This window comes from Megalopta genalis, chromosome 2, assembly GCF_051020955.1.
Source record: "Megalopta genalis isolate 19385.01 chromosome 2, iyMegGena1_principal, whole genome shotgun sequence".
Classification (NCBI taxonomy): domain Eukaryota; kingdom Metazoa; phylum Arthropoda; class Insecta; order Hymenoptera; family Halictidae; genus Megalopta; species Megalopta genalis.
This window is the reverse complement of record NC_135014.1, coordinates 365,589-383,672: the sequence shown is the minus strand read 5'-3', so window position 1 is coordinate 383,672 and position 18,084 is coordinate 365,589.

Genomic DNA, 18,084 nt, shown 5'->3' with positions numbered 1-18,084 from the left:
TTCAAATCAATGCGAAACACATGATGTAGGTTCAAATCAAAGCGATGTAGAAGGATTAGATTCAAATCCATGTTAAACAAATGATTTTGATTCAAATACTTGTGATTTAAGTGATATAGCTTCAAATGCAGGCGAAACAAACGCTTTAGCTTCAAATCCATGCGAATCACATAATTTAGCTTCAAATTCATGCGAAACACATGGTTTAGCTTTAAATTCATGCGAAACAAATGATTTAGTTTCAAATTCTTGCGATATAAGTGATATAGCTTCAAATGCTGGCGAAATAAACGATTTAGCTTCAAATCCATGCGGAACACATGATGTAGCTTCAAATCAATGCGATGTAGAAGGTTTAGCTTCAAATCCATGCGATTCAAATTTTTTAGCTTCAAATACTTGCGATATAAGTGATATTGCTTCAAATGCAGGCGAAACGAACGAGTTAGCTTCAAATCCATGCGGAACACATGATGTAGATTCAAATCAATGCCATGTAGAAGGTTTAGCTTCAAATCCATGCGAATCAAATGATTTAGCTTCAAATACTTGCGATATAAGTGATATAGCTTCAAATGCATGCGAAACGAGCGTGTTAGCTTCAAATCTATGCGAAACACATGATGTAGCTTCAAATCAATGCGATGTCGAAGGTTTAGCTTCAAATCCCTGCGAAACAAATGATTTAGCTTCAAATACTTGCGATATAAGTGATATAGCTTCAAATGCTGGCGACACGAACGAGTTAGCTTCAAATCAATGCGAAACACATGATATACCTTCATATAAATGCGATGTAGATTGTTTAGCTTCAAATCCATGCGAAACAAATTCTTGCGATATAAGCGGTATAGCTTCAAATCCTGCGAAATAATCGAGTTAGCTTCAAATCCATGCGAAACAAATGATTTAGCTTCAAATACATGCGATATAAGTGATATAGCTTCTAATGCCGGCGAAATAATCGAGTTAGCTTGAAATCCATGCGAAACATATGATGTAGCTTCAAATCAATGCGATGTAGAAGGTTTAGCTTCAAATTCATGCGAAACAAATGATTTAGCTTCAAATTCTTGCGATATAAGTGATATAGCTTCAAATGCAGGCGAAATAAACGATTTAGCTCCAAATCCATGGGGAACACATGATGTAGCTTCAAATCAATGCGATGTAGAAGGTTTAGCTTCAAATCCATGCGAATCAAATGATTTAGCTTCAAATACTTGCGATATAAGTGATATAGCTTCAAATGCTGGCGGAACGAACGAGTTAGCTTCAAATCCCTGCGAAACACACGATGTTGCTTCAAATCAATGCGATGTCGAAGGTTTCGCTTCAAATCCCTGCGAAACAAATGATTTAGCTTCAAATACTAGCGATATAAGTGATATAGTTTCAAATGCTGGCGAACTAATCGAGTTAGCTTCAAATCCATGCGAAACAAATGATTTAGCTTCAAATACTTGCGATATAAGTGATATAGCTTCAAATGCTGGCGAAATAACCGAGTTAGCTTCAAATGCATGCGAAACACATGATGTAGGTTCAAATCAAAGCGATGTAGAAGGATTATTTTCAAATCCATGTTAAACAAATGATTTTGATTCAAATACTTGTGATTTAAGTGATATAGCTTCAAATGCAGGCGAAACAAACGCTTTAGCTTCAAAACCATGCGAATCACATAATTTAGCTTCAAATTCATGCGAAACACATGGCTTAGCTTCAAATTCTTGCGATATAAGTGATATAGCTTCAAATTCAGGCGAAATAAACGATTTAGCTTCAAATCCATGTGGAACACATGATGTAGCTTCAAATCCATGTGGAACACATGATGTAGATTCAAATCAATGCGATGTAGAAGGTTTAGCTTCAAATCCATGCGAAACACATGATGTAGCTTCAAATCAATTCGATGTAGATGGTTTAGAATCAAAACCATGCGAAACAAATGATTTAGCTTCAAATACTTGCGATATAAGTGATATAGCTTCAAATGCTGGCGAAATAACCGAGTTAGCTTCAAATGCATGCGAAACACATGATGTAGGTTCAAATCAAAGCGATGTAGAAGGATTAGATTCAAATCCATGTTAAACAAATGATTTTGATTCAAATACTTGTGATTTAAGTGATATAGCTTCAAATGCAGGCGAAACAAACGCTTTAGCTTCAAATCCATGCGAATCACATAATTTAGCGTCAAATTCATTGAGAAACACATGGTTTAGCTTTAAATTCATGCGAAACAAATGATTTAGTTTCAAATACTTGCGATATAAGTGATATAGCTTCAAATGCTGGCGAAATAACCGAGTTAGCTTCAAATGCATGCGAAACACATGATGTAGCTTCAAATCAATGCGATCTAGAAGGTTTAGCTTCAAATTCATGCGAAACAAATGATTTAGCTTCAAATTCTTGCGATATAAGTGATATAGCTTCAAACGCAGACGAAATAAACGATTTAGCTTCAAATCCATGCGGAACACATGATGTAGATTCAAATCAATGCGATGTAGAAGGTTTAGCTTCAAATTCATGCGAAACAAATGATTTAGCTTCAAATTCTTGCGATATAAGTGATATAGCTTCAAATGCTGGCGACACGAACGAGTTAGCTTCAAATCAATGCGAAACACATGATGTAGGTTCAAATCAAAGCGATGTAGAAGGATTAGATTCAAATCCATGTTAAACAAATGATTTTGATTCAAATACTTGTGATTTAAGTGATATAGCTTCAAATGCAGGCGAAACAAACGCTTTAGCTTCAAATCCATGCGAATCACATAATTTAGCTTCAAATTCATGCGAAACACATGGTTTAGCTTTAAATTCATGCGAAACAAATGATTTAGTTTCAAATTCTTGCGATATAAGTGATATAGCTTCAAATGCTGGCGAAATAAACGATTTAGCTTCAAATCCATGCGGAACACATGATGTAGCTTCAAATCAATGCGATGTAGAAGGTTTAGCTTCAAATCCATGCGATTCAAATTTTTTAGCTTCAAATACTTGCGATATAAGTGATATTGCTTCAAATGCAGGCGAAACGAACGAGTTAGCTTCAAATCCATGCGGAACACATGATGTAGATTCAAATCAATGCCATGTAGAAGGTTTAGCTTCAAATCCATGCGAATCAAATGATTTAGCTTCAAATACTTGCGATATAAGTGATATAGCTTCAAATGCATGCGAAACGAGCGTGTTAGCTTCAAATCTATGCGAAACACATGATGTAGCTTCAAATCAATGCGATGTCGAAGGTTTAGCTTCAAATCCCTGCGAAACAAATGATTTAGCTTCAAATACTTGCGATATAAGTGATATAGCTTCAAATGCTGGCGACACGAACGAGTTAGCTTCAAATCAATGCGAAACACATGATATACCTTCATATAAATGCGATGTAGATTGTTTAGCTTCAAATCCATGCGAAACAAATTCTTGCGATATAAGCGGTATAGCTTCAAATCCTGCGAAATAATCGAGTTAGCTTCAAATCCATGCGAAACAAATGATTTAGCTTCAAATACATGCGATATAAGTGATATAGCTTCTAATGCCGGCGAAATAATCGAGTTAGCTTGAAATCCATGCGAAACATATGATGTAGCTTCAAATCAATGCGATGTAGAAGGTTTAGCTTCAAATTCATGCGAAACAAATGATTTAGCTTCAAATTCTTGCGATATAAGTGATATAGCTTCAAATGCAGGCGAAATAAACGATTTAGCTCCAAATCCATGGGGAACACATGATGTAGCTTCAAATCAATGCGATGTAGAAGGTTTAGCTTCAAATCCATGCGAATCAAATGATTTAGCTTCAAATACTTGCGATATAAGTGATATAGCTTCAAATGCTGGCGGAACGAACGAGTTAGCTTCAAATCCCTGCGAAACACACGATGTTGCTTCAAATCAATGCGATGTCGAAGGTTTCGCTTCAAATCCCTGCGAAACAAATGATTTAGCTTCAAATACTAGCGATATAAGTGATATAGTTTCAAATGCTGGCGAAATAATCGAGTTAGCTTCAAATCCATGCGAAACATATGCTGTAGCATCAAATCAATGCGAGGTAGAAGGTTTGGCTTCAGACCAATGCGAAACAAATGTTTTAGTTTCAAATACAAGCGAAACAGATGGTTGAGCTTCAAATTCTTGCGAAACAAATGATTTAGTTTCAAATGCATACGATAAAAGTGATATAGCTTCAAATGCTGGAGAAATAAACGAGTTAGCTTCAAATCCATGCGAAACACATGATGTAGCTTCAAATCAATGCGATGTAGAAGGTTCAGCTACAAATCCATGTGAAACAAATGATTTAGCTTCAAATACTTGCGATATAAGTGATATAGTTTCAAATTCTGGCGAAATAACCGAGTTAGCTTCAAATGCATGCGAAACACATGATGTAGGTTCAAATCAAAGCGATGTAGAAGGATTAGTTTCAAATTGATGTTAAACAAATGATTTTGATTCAAATACTTGTGATTTAAGTGATATAGCTTCAAATGCAGGCGAAACAAACGCTTTAGCTTCAAATCCATGCGAATCACATAATTTAGCTTCAAATCCATGCGAATCACATAATTTAGCTTCAAATTCATGCGAAACACATGGTTTAGCTTTAAATTCATGCGAAACAAATGATTTAGTTTCAAATACTTGCGATCTAAGTGATATAGCTTCAAATTCTGGCGAAATAAACGAGTTAGCTCCAAATCCATGCGACACACATGATGTAGCTTCAAATCAATTCGATGTAGATGGTTTAGAATCAAATCCATGCGAAACAAATGATTTAGCTTCAAATACTTGCGATATAAGTGATATAGCTTCAAATGCTGGCGAAATAACCGAGTTAGCTTCAAATCCATGGGGAACACATGATGTAGCTTCAAATCAATGCGATGTAGAAGGTTTAGCTTCAAATCCATGGGAAACAAATGATTAAGCTTCAAATACTTGCTATATAAGTGATATAGCTTCAAATGCTGGCGACACGAACGAGTTAGCTTCAAATCAATGCGAAACGCATGATATACCTTCATATAAATGCGATGTAGATTGTTTAGCTTCAAATCCATGCGAAACAAGTGATTTGTCTTCAAATACTTGCGATATAAGCGATATAGCTTCAAATCCTGCGAAATAATCGAGTTAGCTTCAAATCCATGCGAAACAAATGATTTAGCTTCAAATACATGCGATATAAGTGATATAGCTTCTAATGCTGGCGAAATAATCGAGTTAGCTTGAAATCCATGCGAAACATATGATGTAGCTTCAAATCAATGCGATGTAGAAGGTTTAGCTTCAAATTCATGCGAAACAAATGATTTAGCTTCAAATTCTTGCCATATAAGTGATATAGCTTCAAATGCAGGCGAAATAAACGATTTAGCTCCAAATCCATGCGGAACACATGATGTAGCTTCAAATCAATGCGATGTAGAAGGTTTCGCTCCAAATCTCTGCGAAACAAATGATTTAGCTTCAAATACTAGCGATATAAGTGATATAGTTTCAAATGCTGGCGAAATAATCGAGTTAGCTTCAAATCCATGCGAAACATATGCTGTAGCATCAAATCAATGCGAGGTAGAAGGTTTGGCTTCAGACCAATGGGAAACAAATGATTTAGTTTCAAATACAAGCGATATAAGTGATATAGCTTCAAATGCTGGCGAAATAAACGAGTTAGCTCCAAATCCATGCGAAACACATGATGTAGCTTCAAATCAATTCGATGTAGATGGTTTAGAATCAAGTCCATGCGAAACAAATGATTTAGCTTCAAATACTTGCCATATAAGTGATATAGCTTCAAATGCTGGCGAAATAACCGAGTTATTTTCAAATGCATGCGAAACACATGATGTAGGTTCAAATCAAAGCGATGTAGAAGGATTAGTTTCCAATCCATGTTAAACAGATGATTTTGATTCAAATACTTGTGACTTAAGTGATATAGCTTCAAATGCAGGCGAAACAAACGCTTTAGCTTCAAAACCATGCGAATCACATAATTTAGCTTCAAATTCATGCGAAACACATGGTTTAGCTTCAAATTCTTGCGATATAAGTGATATAGCTTCAAATTCAGGCGACACGAACGAGATAGCTTCAAATCAATGCGAAACACATGATATACCTTCATATCAATGCGATGTAGATTCTTTAGCTTCAAATCCATGCGAAACAAATGATTTATCTTCAAATACTTGCGATATAAGTGATATAGTTTCAAATGCTGGCGAAATAACCGAGTTAGCTTCAAATCCATGGGGAACACATGATGTAGCTTCAAATCAATGCGATGTAGAAGGTTTAGCTTCAAATCCATGGGAAACAAATGATTAAGCTTCAAATACTTGCGATATAAGTGATATAGCTTCAAATGCTGGCGACACGAACGAGTTAGCTTCAAATCAATGCGAAACACATGATATACCTTCATATAAATGCGATGTAGATTGTTTAGCTTCAAATCCATGCGAAACAAATTCTTGCGATATAAGCGATATAGCTTCAAATCCTGCGAAATAATCGAGTTAGCTTCAAATCCATGCGAAACAAATGATTTAGCTTCAAATACATGCGATATAAGTGATATAGCTTCTAATGCCGGCGAAATAATCGAGTTAGCTTGAAATCCATGCGAAACACATGATATACCTTCATATAAATGCGATGTAGATTGTTTAGCTTCAAATCCATGCGAAACAAATTCTTGCGATATAAGCGATATAGCTTCAAATCCTGCGAAATAATCGAGTTAGCTTCAAATCCATGCGAAACAAATGATTTAGCTTCAAATACATGCGATATAAGTGATATAGCTTCTAATGCCGGCGAAATAATCGAGTTAGCTTGAAATCCATGCGAAACATATGATGTAGCTTCAAATCAATGCGATGTCGAAGGTTTCGCTTCAAATCCCTGCGAATCAAATGATTTAGCTTCAAATACTAGCGATATAAGTGATATAGTTTCAAATGCTGGCGAAATAATCGAGTTAGCTTCAAATCCATGCGAAACATATGCTGTAGCATCAAATCAATGCGAGGTAGAAGGTTTGGCTTCAGACCAATGCGAAACAAATGTTTTAGTTTCAAATACAAGCGAAACAGATGGTTTAGCTTCAAATTCTTGCGAAACAAATGATTTAGTTTCAAATACATGCGATAAAAGTGATATAGCTTCAAATGCTGGAGAAATAAACGAGTTAGCTTCAAATCCATGCGAAACACATGATGTAGCTTCAAATCAATGCGATGTAGAAGGTTCAGCTACAAATCCATGTGAAACAAATGATTTAGCTTCAAATACTTGCGATATAAGTGATATAGTTTCAAATTCTGGCGAAATAACCGAGTTAGCTTCAAATGCATGCGAAACACATGATGTAGGTTCAAATCAAAGCGATGTAGAAGGATTAGTTTCAAATTGATGTTAAACAAATGATTTTGATTCAAATACTTGTGATTTAAGTGATATAGCTTCAAATGCAGGCGAAACAAACGCTTTAGCTTCAAATCCATGCGAATCACATAATTTAGCTTCAAATCCATGCGAATCACATAATTTAGCTTCAAATTCATGCGAAACACATGGTTTAGCTTTAAATTCATGCGAAACAAATGATTTAGTTTCAAATACTTGCGATCTAAGTGATATAGCTTCAAATTCTGGCGAAATAAACGAGTTAGCTCCAAATCCATGCGACACACATGATGTAGCTTCAAATCAATTCGATGTAGATGGTTTAGAATCAAATCCATGCGAAACAAATGATTTAGCTTCAAATACTTGCGATATAAGTGATATAGCTTCAAATGCTGGCGAAATAACCGAGTTAGCTTCAAATGCATGCGAAACACATGATGTAGGTTCAAATCAAAGCGATGTAGAAGGATTAGTTTCAAATCCATGTTAAACAAATGATTTAGCTTCAAATACTTGCGATATAAGTGATATAGCTTCAAATGCAGGCGAAACGAGCGAGTTAGCTTCAAATCTATGCGAAACACATGATGTAGCTTCAAATCAATGCGATGTCGAAGGTTTAGCTTCAAATCCCTGCGAAACAAATGATTTAGCTTCAAATACTTGCGATATAAGTGATATAGTTTCAAATGCTGGCGAAATAACCGAGTTAGCTTCAAATCTATGCGAAACACATGATGTAGCTTCAAATCAATGCGATGTCGAAGGTTTAGCTTCAAATCCCTGCGAAACAAATGATTTAGCTTCAAATACTTGCGATATAAGTGATATAGTTTCAAATGCTGGCGAAATAACCGAGTTAGCTTCAAATCCATGCGAAACACATGAAGTAGCTTCAAATCATTGCGATGTAGAAGGTTTAGCTTCAAATCCATGGGAAACAAATGATTAAGCTTCAAATACTTGCTATATAAGTGATATAGCTTCAAATGCTGGCGACACGAACGAGTTAGCTTCAAATCAATGCGAAACGCATGATATACCTTCATATAAATGCGATGTAGATTGTTTAGCTTCAAATCCATGCGAAACCAGTGATTTGTCTTCAAATACTTGCGATATAAGCGATATAGCTTCAAATCCTGCGAAATAATCGAGTTAGCTTCAAATCCATGCGAAACAAATGATTTAGCTTCAAATACATGCGATAAAAGTGATATAGCTTCTAATGCTGGCGAAATAATCGAGTTAGCTTGAAATCCATGCGAAACATATGATGTAGCTTCAAATCAATGCGATGTAGAAGGTTTAGCTTCAAATTCATGCGAAACAAATGATTTAGCTTCAAATTCTTGCCATATAAGTGATATAGCTTCAAATGCAGGCGAAATAAACGATTTAGCTCCAAATCCATGCGGAACACATGATGTAGCTTCAAATCAATGCGATGTAGAAGGTTTCGCTCCAAATGCCTGCGAAACAAATGATTTAGCTTCAAATACTAGCGATATAAGTGATATAGTTTCAAATGCTGGCGAAATAATCGAGTTAGCTTCAAATCCATGCGAAACATATGCTGTAGCATCAAATCAATGCGAGGTAGAAGGTGTGGCTTCAGACCAATGCGAAACAAATGATTTAGTTTCAAATACATGCGATATAAGTGATATAGCTTCAAATGCTGGCGAAATAAACCAGTTAGCTCCAAATCCATGCGAAACACATGATGTAGCTTCAAATCAATTCGATGTAGATGGTTTAGAATCAAATCCATGCGAAACAAATGATTTAGCTTCAAATACTTGCGATATAAGTGATATAGCTTCAAATGCTGGCGAAATAACCGAGTTAGCTTCAAATGCATGCGAAACACATGATGTAGATTCAAATCAATGCGATGTAGAAGGATTAGTTTCAAATCCATGTTAAACAAATGATTTTGATTCAAATACTTGTGATTTAAGTGATATAGCTTCAAATGCAGGCGAAACAAACGCTTTAGCTTCAAAACCATGCGAATCACATAATTTAGCTTCAAATTCGTGCGAAACACATGGTTTAGCTTTAAATTCATGCGAAACAAATGATTTAGTTTCAAATACATGCGATAAAAGTGATATAGCTTCAAATGCTGGAGAAATAAACGAGTTAGCTTCAAATCCATGCGAAACACATGATGTAGGTTCAAATCAAAGCGATGTAGAAGGATTAGTTTCAAATCCATGTTAAACAAATGATTTTGATTCAAATACATGCGATATAAGTGATATAGCTTCAAATGCTGGAGCAATAACCGAGTTAGCTTCAAATGCATGCGAAACACATGATGTAGGTTCAAATCAAAGCGATGTAGAAGGATTAGTTTCAAATCCATGTTAAACAAATGATTTTGATTCAAATACTTGCGATATAAGTGATATAGCTTCAAATGCTGGCGAAATAACCGAGATAGCTTCAAATGCATGCGAAACACATGATGTAGGTTCAAATCAAAGCGATGTAGAAGGATTAGTTTCAAATCCATGTTAAACAAATGATTTTGATTCAAATACTTGCGATATAAGTGATATAGCTTCAAATGCTGGCGAAATAACCGAGTTAGCTTCAAATGCATGCGAAACACATGATGTAGGTTCAAATCAAAGCGATGTAGAAGGATTAGTTTCAAATCCATGTTAAACAAATGATGTTGATTCAAATACTTGTGATTTAAGTGATATAGCTTCAAATGCAGGCGAAACAAACGCTTTAGCTTCAAAACCATGCGAATCACATAATTTAGCTTCAAATTCGTGCGAAACACATGGTTTAGCTTTAAATTCATGCGAAACAAATGATTTAGTTTCAAATACATGCGATAAAAGTGATATAGTTTCAAATGCTGGAGAAATAAACGAGTTAGCTTCAAATCCATGCGAAACACATGATGTAGATTCAAATCAATGCGATGTAGAAGGTTTAGCTTCAAATCCATGGGAAACAAATGATTAAGCTTCAAATACTTGCGATATAAGTGATATAGCTTCAAATGCTGGCGACACGAAGGAGTTAGCTTCAAATCCCTGCGAAACAAATGATTTAGCTTCAAATACTTGCGATATAAGTGATATAGTTTCAAATGCTGGCGAAATAATCGAGTTCGCTTCAAATCCATGCGAGATATATGCTGTAGCATGAAATCAATGCGAGGTAGAAGGTTTGGCTTCAGACCAATGCGAAACAAATGATTTAGAATCAAATACTTGCGATATAAGTGATATAGCTTCAAATGCTGGCGAAATAAACGAGTTAGCGACAAATCCATGCGAAACACATGATGTAGCTTCAAATCAATTCGATGTAGATGGTTTAGAATCAAATCCATGCGAAACAAATGATTTAGCTTCAAATACTTGCGATATAAGTGATATAGCTTCAAATTCAGGCGAAATACACGATTTAGCTTCAAATCCATGCGGAACACATGATGTAGCTTCAAATCAATGCGATGTAGAAGGTTTAGCTTCAACTCCATGCGAAACAAATGATTTCGCTTCAAATACATGCGATATAAGTGTTATAGCTTCTAATGCTGGTGAACTAATCGAGTTAGCTTCAAATCCATGTGAAACACATGATGTAGCTTCAAATCATCGCGATGTAGAAGGTTTCGCTTCAAATCCATGTGTAGCAATTTATTTAACTTCAAATACTTGCGATATAAGTGGTCTAGCAGCAAATGCTGGCGAAATAATCGAGATAGCTTCAAATCCATGCGAAACACATGATGTAGCTTCAAATCAATGCGATGTAGAAGGTTTAGCTTCAGATTCATGCGAAACAAATGATTTAGCTTCAAATTCTTGCGATATAAGTGATATAGCTTCAAATGCTGGCGACACGAACGAGTTAGCTTCAAATCAATGCGAAACACATGATATACCTTCATATCAATGCGATGTAGATTCTTTAGCTTCAAATCCATGCGAAGCAAATGATTTATCTTCAAATACTTGCGATATAAGTGATATACCTTCAAATGCTGGCGAAATAATCGAGTTAGCTTCAAATCGATGCGAAACAAATGATTTAGCTTCAAATCAAAGCGATGTAGAAGGATTAGTTTCAAATCCATGTTAAACAAATGATTTTGATTCAAATACTTGCGATATAAGTGATATAGCTTCAAATGCTGGCGAAATAACCGAGTTAGCTTCAAATGCATGCGAAACACATGATGTAGGTTCAAATCAAAGCGATGTAGAAGGATTAGTTTCAAATCCATGTTAAACAAATGATGTTGATTCAAATACTTGTGATTTAAGTGATATAGCTTCAAATGCAGGCGACACGAAGGAGTTAGCTTCAAATCAATGCGAAACACATGATATACCGTCATATAAATGCGATGTAGATTGTTTAGCTTCAAATCCATGCGAAACAAGTGTTTTATCTTCAAATACATACGATATAAGTGATATAGCTTCAAATCCTGCGAAATAATCGAGTTAGCTTCAAATCCATGCGAAACAAATGATTTAGCTTCAAATACATGCGATATAAGCGATATAGCTTCTAATGCTGGCGAAATAATCGAGTTAGATTGACATCCATGCGAAACACATGATGTAGCTTCAAATCAATGCGATGTAGAAGGTTTAGCTTCAAATTCATGCGAAACAAATGATTTAGCTTCAAATTCTTGCGATATAAGTGATATAGCTTCAAATGCAGGCGAAATAAACGATTTAGCTCCAAATCCAAGCGGAACACATGATGTAGCTTCAAATCAATGCGATGTAAAAGGTTTAGCTTCAAATCCATGCGAATCAAATGATTTATCTTCAAATACTTGCGATATAAGTGATATAGCTTCAAATGCAGGCGAAACGAACGAGTTAGCTTCAAATCCATGCGAAACACATGATTTAGCTTCAAATCAATGCGATGTCGAAGGTTTAGCTTCAAATCCCTGCGAAACAAATGATTTAGCTTCAAATACTTGCGATATAAGTGATATAGTTTCAAATGCTGGCGAAATAATCGAGTTAGCTTCATATCCATGCGAAACATAGGCTGTAGCATCAAATCAATGCGAGGTAGAAGGTTTGGCTTCAGACCAATGCGAAACAAATGATTTAGTTTCAAATACTTGCGATATAAGTGATATAGCTTCAAATGCTGGCGAAATAAATGAGTTAGCGACAAATCCATGCGAAATACATGATGTAGCTTCAAATCAATTCGATGTAGATGGTTTAGAATCAAATCCATGCGAAACAAATGATTTAGCTTCAAATACTTGCGATATAAGTGATGCAGCTTCAAATGATGGCGAAATAACCGAGTTATCTTCAAATGCATGCGAAACACATGATGTAGGTTCAAATCAAAGCGATGTAGAAGGATTAGTTTCAAATCCATGTTAAACAAATGATTTTGATTCAAATACTTGTGATTTAAGTGATATAGCTTCAAATGCAGGCGAAACAAACGCTTTAGCTTCAAATCCATGCGAATCACATAATTTATCTACAAATTCATGCGAAATACATGGTTTAGCTTCAAATTCTTGCGATATAAGTGATATAGCTTCAAATGCATGCGAAACACATGATGTAGGTTCAAATCAATGCGATGTAGAAGGTTTAGCTTCAAATCCATGCGAATCAAATGATTTAGCTTCAAATACTTGCGATATAATTGATATAGCTTCAAATGCATGCGAAACGAACGAGTTAGCTTCAAATCCATGCGAAACACATGATGTAGCTTCAAATCAATGCAATGTCGAAGGTTTAGCTTCAAATCCCTGCGAAACAAATGATTTAGCTTCAAATACTTGCGATATAAGTGATATAGTTTCAAATGCTGGCGAAATAATCGAGTTCGCTTCAAATCCATGCGAAATATATGCTGTAGCATGAAATCAATGCGAGGTAGAAGGTTTGGCTTCAGACCAATGCGAAACAAATGATTTAGCATCAAATACTTGCGATATAAGTGATATAGCTTCAAATGCTGGCGAAATAAACGAGTTAGCGACAAATCCATGCGAAACACATGATGTAGCTTCAAATCAATTCGATGTAGATGGTTTAGAATCAAATCCATGCGAAACAAATGATTTAGCTTCAAATACTTGCGATATAAGTGATACAGCTTCAAATGATGGCGAAATAACCGAGTTATCTTCAAATGCATGCGAAACACATGATGTAGGTTCAAATCAAAGCGATGTAGAAGGATCAGTTTCCAATCCATGTTAAACAAATGATTTTGATTCAAATACTTGTGATTTCAGTGATATAGCTTCAAATGCAGGCGAAACAAACGCTTTAGCTTCAAATCTATGCGAACCACATAATTTAGCTTCAAATTCATGCGAAATACATGGTTTAGCTTCAAATTCTTGCGATATAAGTGATATAGCTTTAAATGCAGGCGAAATAAACGATTTAGCTTCAAATCCATGTAGAACACATGATGTAGCTTCAAATCAATGCGATGTAGAAGGTTTAGCTTCAAATCCATGCGAATCAAATGATTTAGCTTCAAATACTTGCGATATAAGTGATATAGCTTCAAATGCAGGCGAAACGAACGAGTTAGCTTCAAATCCATGCGAAACACATGATGTATCTTCAAATAAATGCGATGTAGAAAATTAATCCTCAAATCCAAGCGAAACAAATGATTTAGCTTCAAATACTTGCGATATAAGTGATATAGCTTCAAATGCTGGCGCAATTAACGAGATAGCTTCATATCCATGCGAAACACATGATGTAGCTTCAAATCAATGCGATGTAGAAGTTTTAGCTTCAACTCCATGGGAAACAAATGATTTCGCTTCAAATACAGGCGATAAGTGTTATAGCTTCAAATGCTGGCGAACTAATCGAGTTATCTTCAAATCCATGCGAAACACATGATGTAGCTTCAAATCAATGCGATGTAGAAGGTTTAGCTTCAAATCCATGGGAAACAAATGATTTAGCTTCTAATACTTGCGATATAAGTGATATAGCTTCAAATGCAGGCGAAACAAACGCCTTAGCTTCAAATCCATGCGAATCACATAATTTAGCTTCAAATCCATGCGAATCACATAATTTAGCTTCAAATTCATGCGAAACACATGGTTTAGCTTTAAATTCATGCGAAACAAATGATTTAGTTTCAAATACTTGCGATATAAGTGATATAGCTTCAAATGCTGGCGAAATAAACGAGTTAGCTCCAAATCCATGCGACACACATGATGTAGCTTCAAATCAATTCGATGTAGATGGTTTAGAATCAAATCCATGCGAAACAAATGATTTAGCTTCAAATACTTGCGATATAAGTGATATAGCTTCAAATGCTTGCGAAATAACCGAGTTAGCTTCAAATGCATGCGAAACACATGATGTATGTTCAAATCAAAGCGATGTAGAAGGATTAGTTTCAAATCCATGTTAAACAAATGATTTTGATTCAAATACTTGTGATTTAAGTGATATAGCTTCAAATGCAGGCGAAATAAACGATTTAGCTTCAAATCCATGCGGAACACATGATGTAGCTTCAAATCAATGCCATGTAGATGGTTTAGCTTCAAATCCATGCGAATCAAATGATTTAGCTTCAAATACTTGCGATATAAGTGATATAGCTTCAAATGCAGGCGAAACGAACGAGTTAGCTTCAAATCCATGCGAAACACATGATGTATCTTCAAATAAATGCGATGTAGAAGGTTTGGCTACAGATCCATGCGAAACAAATGATTTGGCTTCAAATACTTGTCATATAAGTGATATAGCTTCAAATGCAGGCGAAAAGAACGAGTTAGCTTCAAATCAATGCGAAACATATGATATACCTTCATATCAATGCGATGTAGAATGTTTAGCTTCAAATCCATGCGAAACAAATGATTTAGCTTCAAATTCTTGCGATATAAGTGATCTAGTTTCAAATGCTGGCGAAATAATCGAGTTAGCTTCAAATCAATGCGAAACACATGATATAGCTTCAAATCAATGCGATGTAGAATGTTTAGCTTCAAATCTATGCGAAACAAATGATTTAGCTTCAAATACTTGTGATAAATATGATTTAGATTCAACTGCATGCGAAACTAACGAGTTAGCTTCAAATCCAAGCGAAACACATGATTTAGCTTCAAATTCTTGCGATATAAGTGATATAGCTTCAAATGCTGGGGAAATGGACGAGTTAGCTTCAAATCCATGCGGAACACATGATGTAGCTTCAAACCAATGCGATGTAGAAGGATTGGCTTCAGATCCATGCGAAACAACTGATTTAGCTTCAAATACTTGCGATTTAAGTGATATAGCTTCAAATGCTGGCGAAACAAACGAGTTAGCTTCAAATTCATGCGAAACACATGATGTAGCTTCAAATCAACGCGATGTAGAAGGTGTAGCTTCAAATCCATGTGTTGCAAGTGATTTAAATTCAAATACTTGCGATCTAAGTGGTCTAGCATCAAATGCTTGCGAAATAATCGAGTTAGCTTCAAATCCATGCGAACCACATGATGTAGCTTCAAATCAATGCGACGTAGAAGGTTTCGCTTCAAATCCATGCGAAACAAATGATTTAGCTTCAAATTCTTGCGATATAAGTGATCTAGTTTCAAATGCTGGCGAAATAATCGAGTTAGCTTCAAATCAATGCGAAACACATGATATAGCTTCAAATCAATGCGATGTAGAATGTTTAGCTTCAAATCTATGCGAAACAAATGATTTAGCTTCAAATACTTGTGATAAATATGATTTAGATTCAACTGCATGCGAAACTAACGAGTTAGCTTCAAATCCAAGCGAAACACATGATGTATGTTCAAATTAATGCGATACAGAAAATTTATCTTCAAATCCAAGCGAAACAAATGATTTAGCTTCAAATTCTTGCGATATAAGTGATATAGCTTCAAATGCTGGGGAAATGGACGCGTTAGCTACAAATCCATGCGGAACACATGATGTAGCTTCAAACCAATGCGATGTAGAAGGATTGGCTTCAGATCCATGCGAAACAACTGATTTAGCTTCAAATACTTGCGATTTAAGTGATATAGCTTCAAATGCTGGCGAAACAAACGAGTTAGCTTCAAATCCATGCCAAACACATGATGTAGCTTCAAATCAACGCGATGTAGAAGGTGTAGCTTCAAATCCATGTGTTGCAAGTGATTTAAATTCAAATACTTGCGATCTAAGTGGTCTAGCATCAAATGCTTGCGAAATAATCGAGTTAGCTTCAAATCCATGCGAAACACATGATGTAGCTTCAAATCAATGCGACGTAGAAGGTTTCGCTTCAAATCCATGCGAAACAAATGATTTAGCTTCAAATACTTGCGATCTAAGTGGTCTAGCATCAAATGCTTGCGAAATAAACGAGTTAGTTTCAAATCAATGCGAAACACATGATGTAGCTTCAAATCAATGCGATGTAGAAAGTTTAGCTTCAAATCCGTGCGAAACAAATGATTAAGCTTCAAATACTTGCGATATATGTGATATAGCTTCAAATGCAGGCCAAATGAACGAGTTAGCTTCAAATCAATGCGATGTAGATTGTTTAGCTTCAAATCCATACGAAACAAATGATTTAGCTTCAAATACTTGCAATATAAGTGATATAGTTTCAAATGCTGGCGAAATAATCGAGTTAGCTTCAAATCCATGCGAAATATATGCTGTAGCATGAAATCAATGCGAGGTAGAAGGTTTGGCTTCAGACCAATGCGAAACAAATGATTTAGCATCAAATACTTGCGACATAAGTGATATAGCTTCAAATGCTGGCGAAATAAACGAGTTAGCGACAAATCCATGCGAAACAAATGATGTAGCTTCAAATCAATTCGATGTAGATGGTTTAGAATCAAATCCATGCGAAACAAATGATTTAGCTTCAAATACTTGCGATATAAGTGATACAGCTTCAAATGATGGCGAAATAACCGAGTTATCTTCAAATGCATGCGAAACACATGATGTAGGTTCAAATCAAAGCGATGTAGAAGGATTAGTTTCCAATCCATGTTAAACAAATGATTTTGATTCAAATACTTGTGATTTAAGTGATATAGCTTCAAATGCAGGCGAAACAAACGCTCTAGCTTCAAAACCATGCGATTCACTTAATTTAGCTTCAAATTCATGCGAAACACATGGTTTAGCTTCAAATTCTTGCGATATAAGTGATATAGCTTCAAATTCAGGCGAAATAAACGATTTAGCTTCAAATCCATGTGGAACAAATGATGTAGCTTCAAACCAATGCGATGTAGAAGGATTGGCTTCAGATCCATGCGAAACAACTGATTTAGCTTCAAATACTTGCGATTTAAGTGATATAGCTTCAAATTCTGGCGAAACAAACGAGTTAGCTTCAAATCCATGCCAAACACATGATGTAGCTTCAAATCAACGCGATGTAGAAGGTGTAGCTTCAAATCCATGTGTTGCAAGTGATTTAAATTCAAATACTTGCGATCTAAGTGGTCTAGCATCAAATGCTTGCGAAATAATCGAGTTAGCTTCAAATCCATGCGAAACACATGATGTAGCTTCAAATCAATGCGACGTAGAAGGTTTCGCTT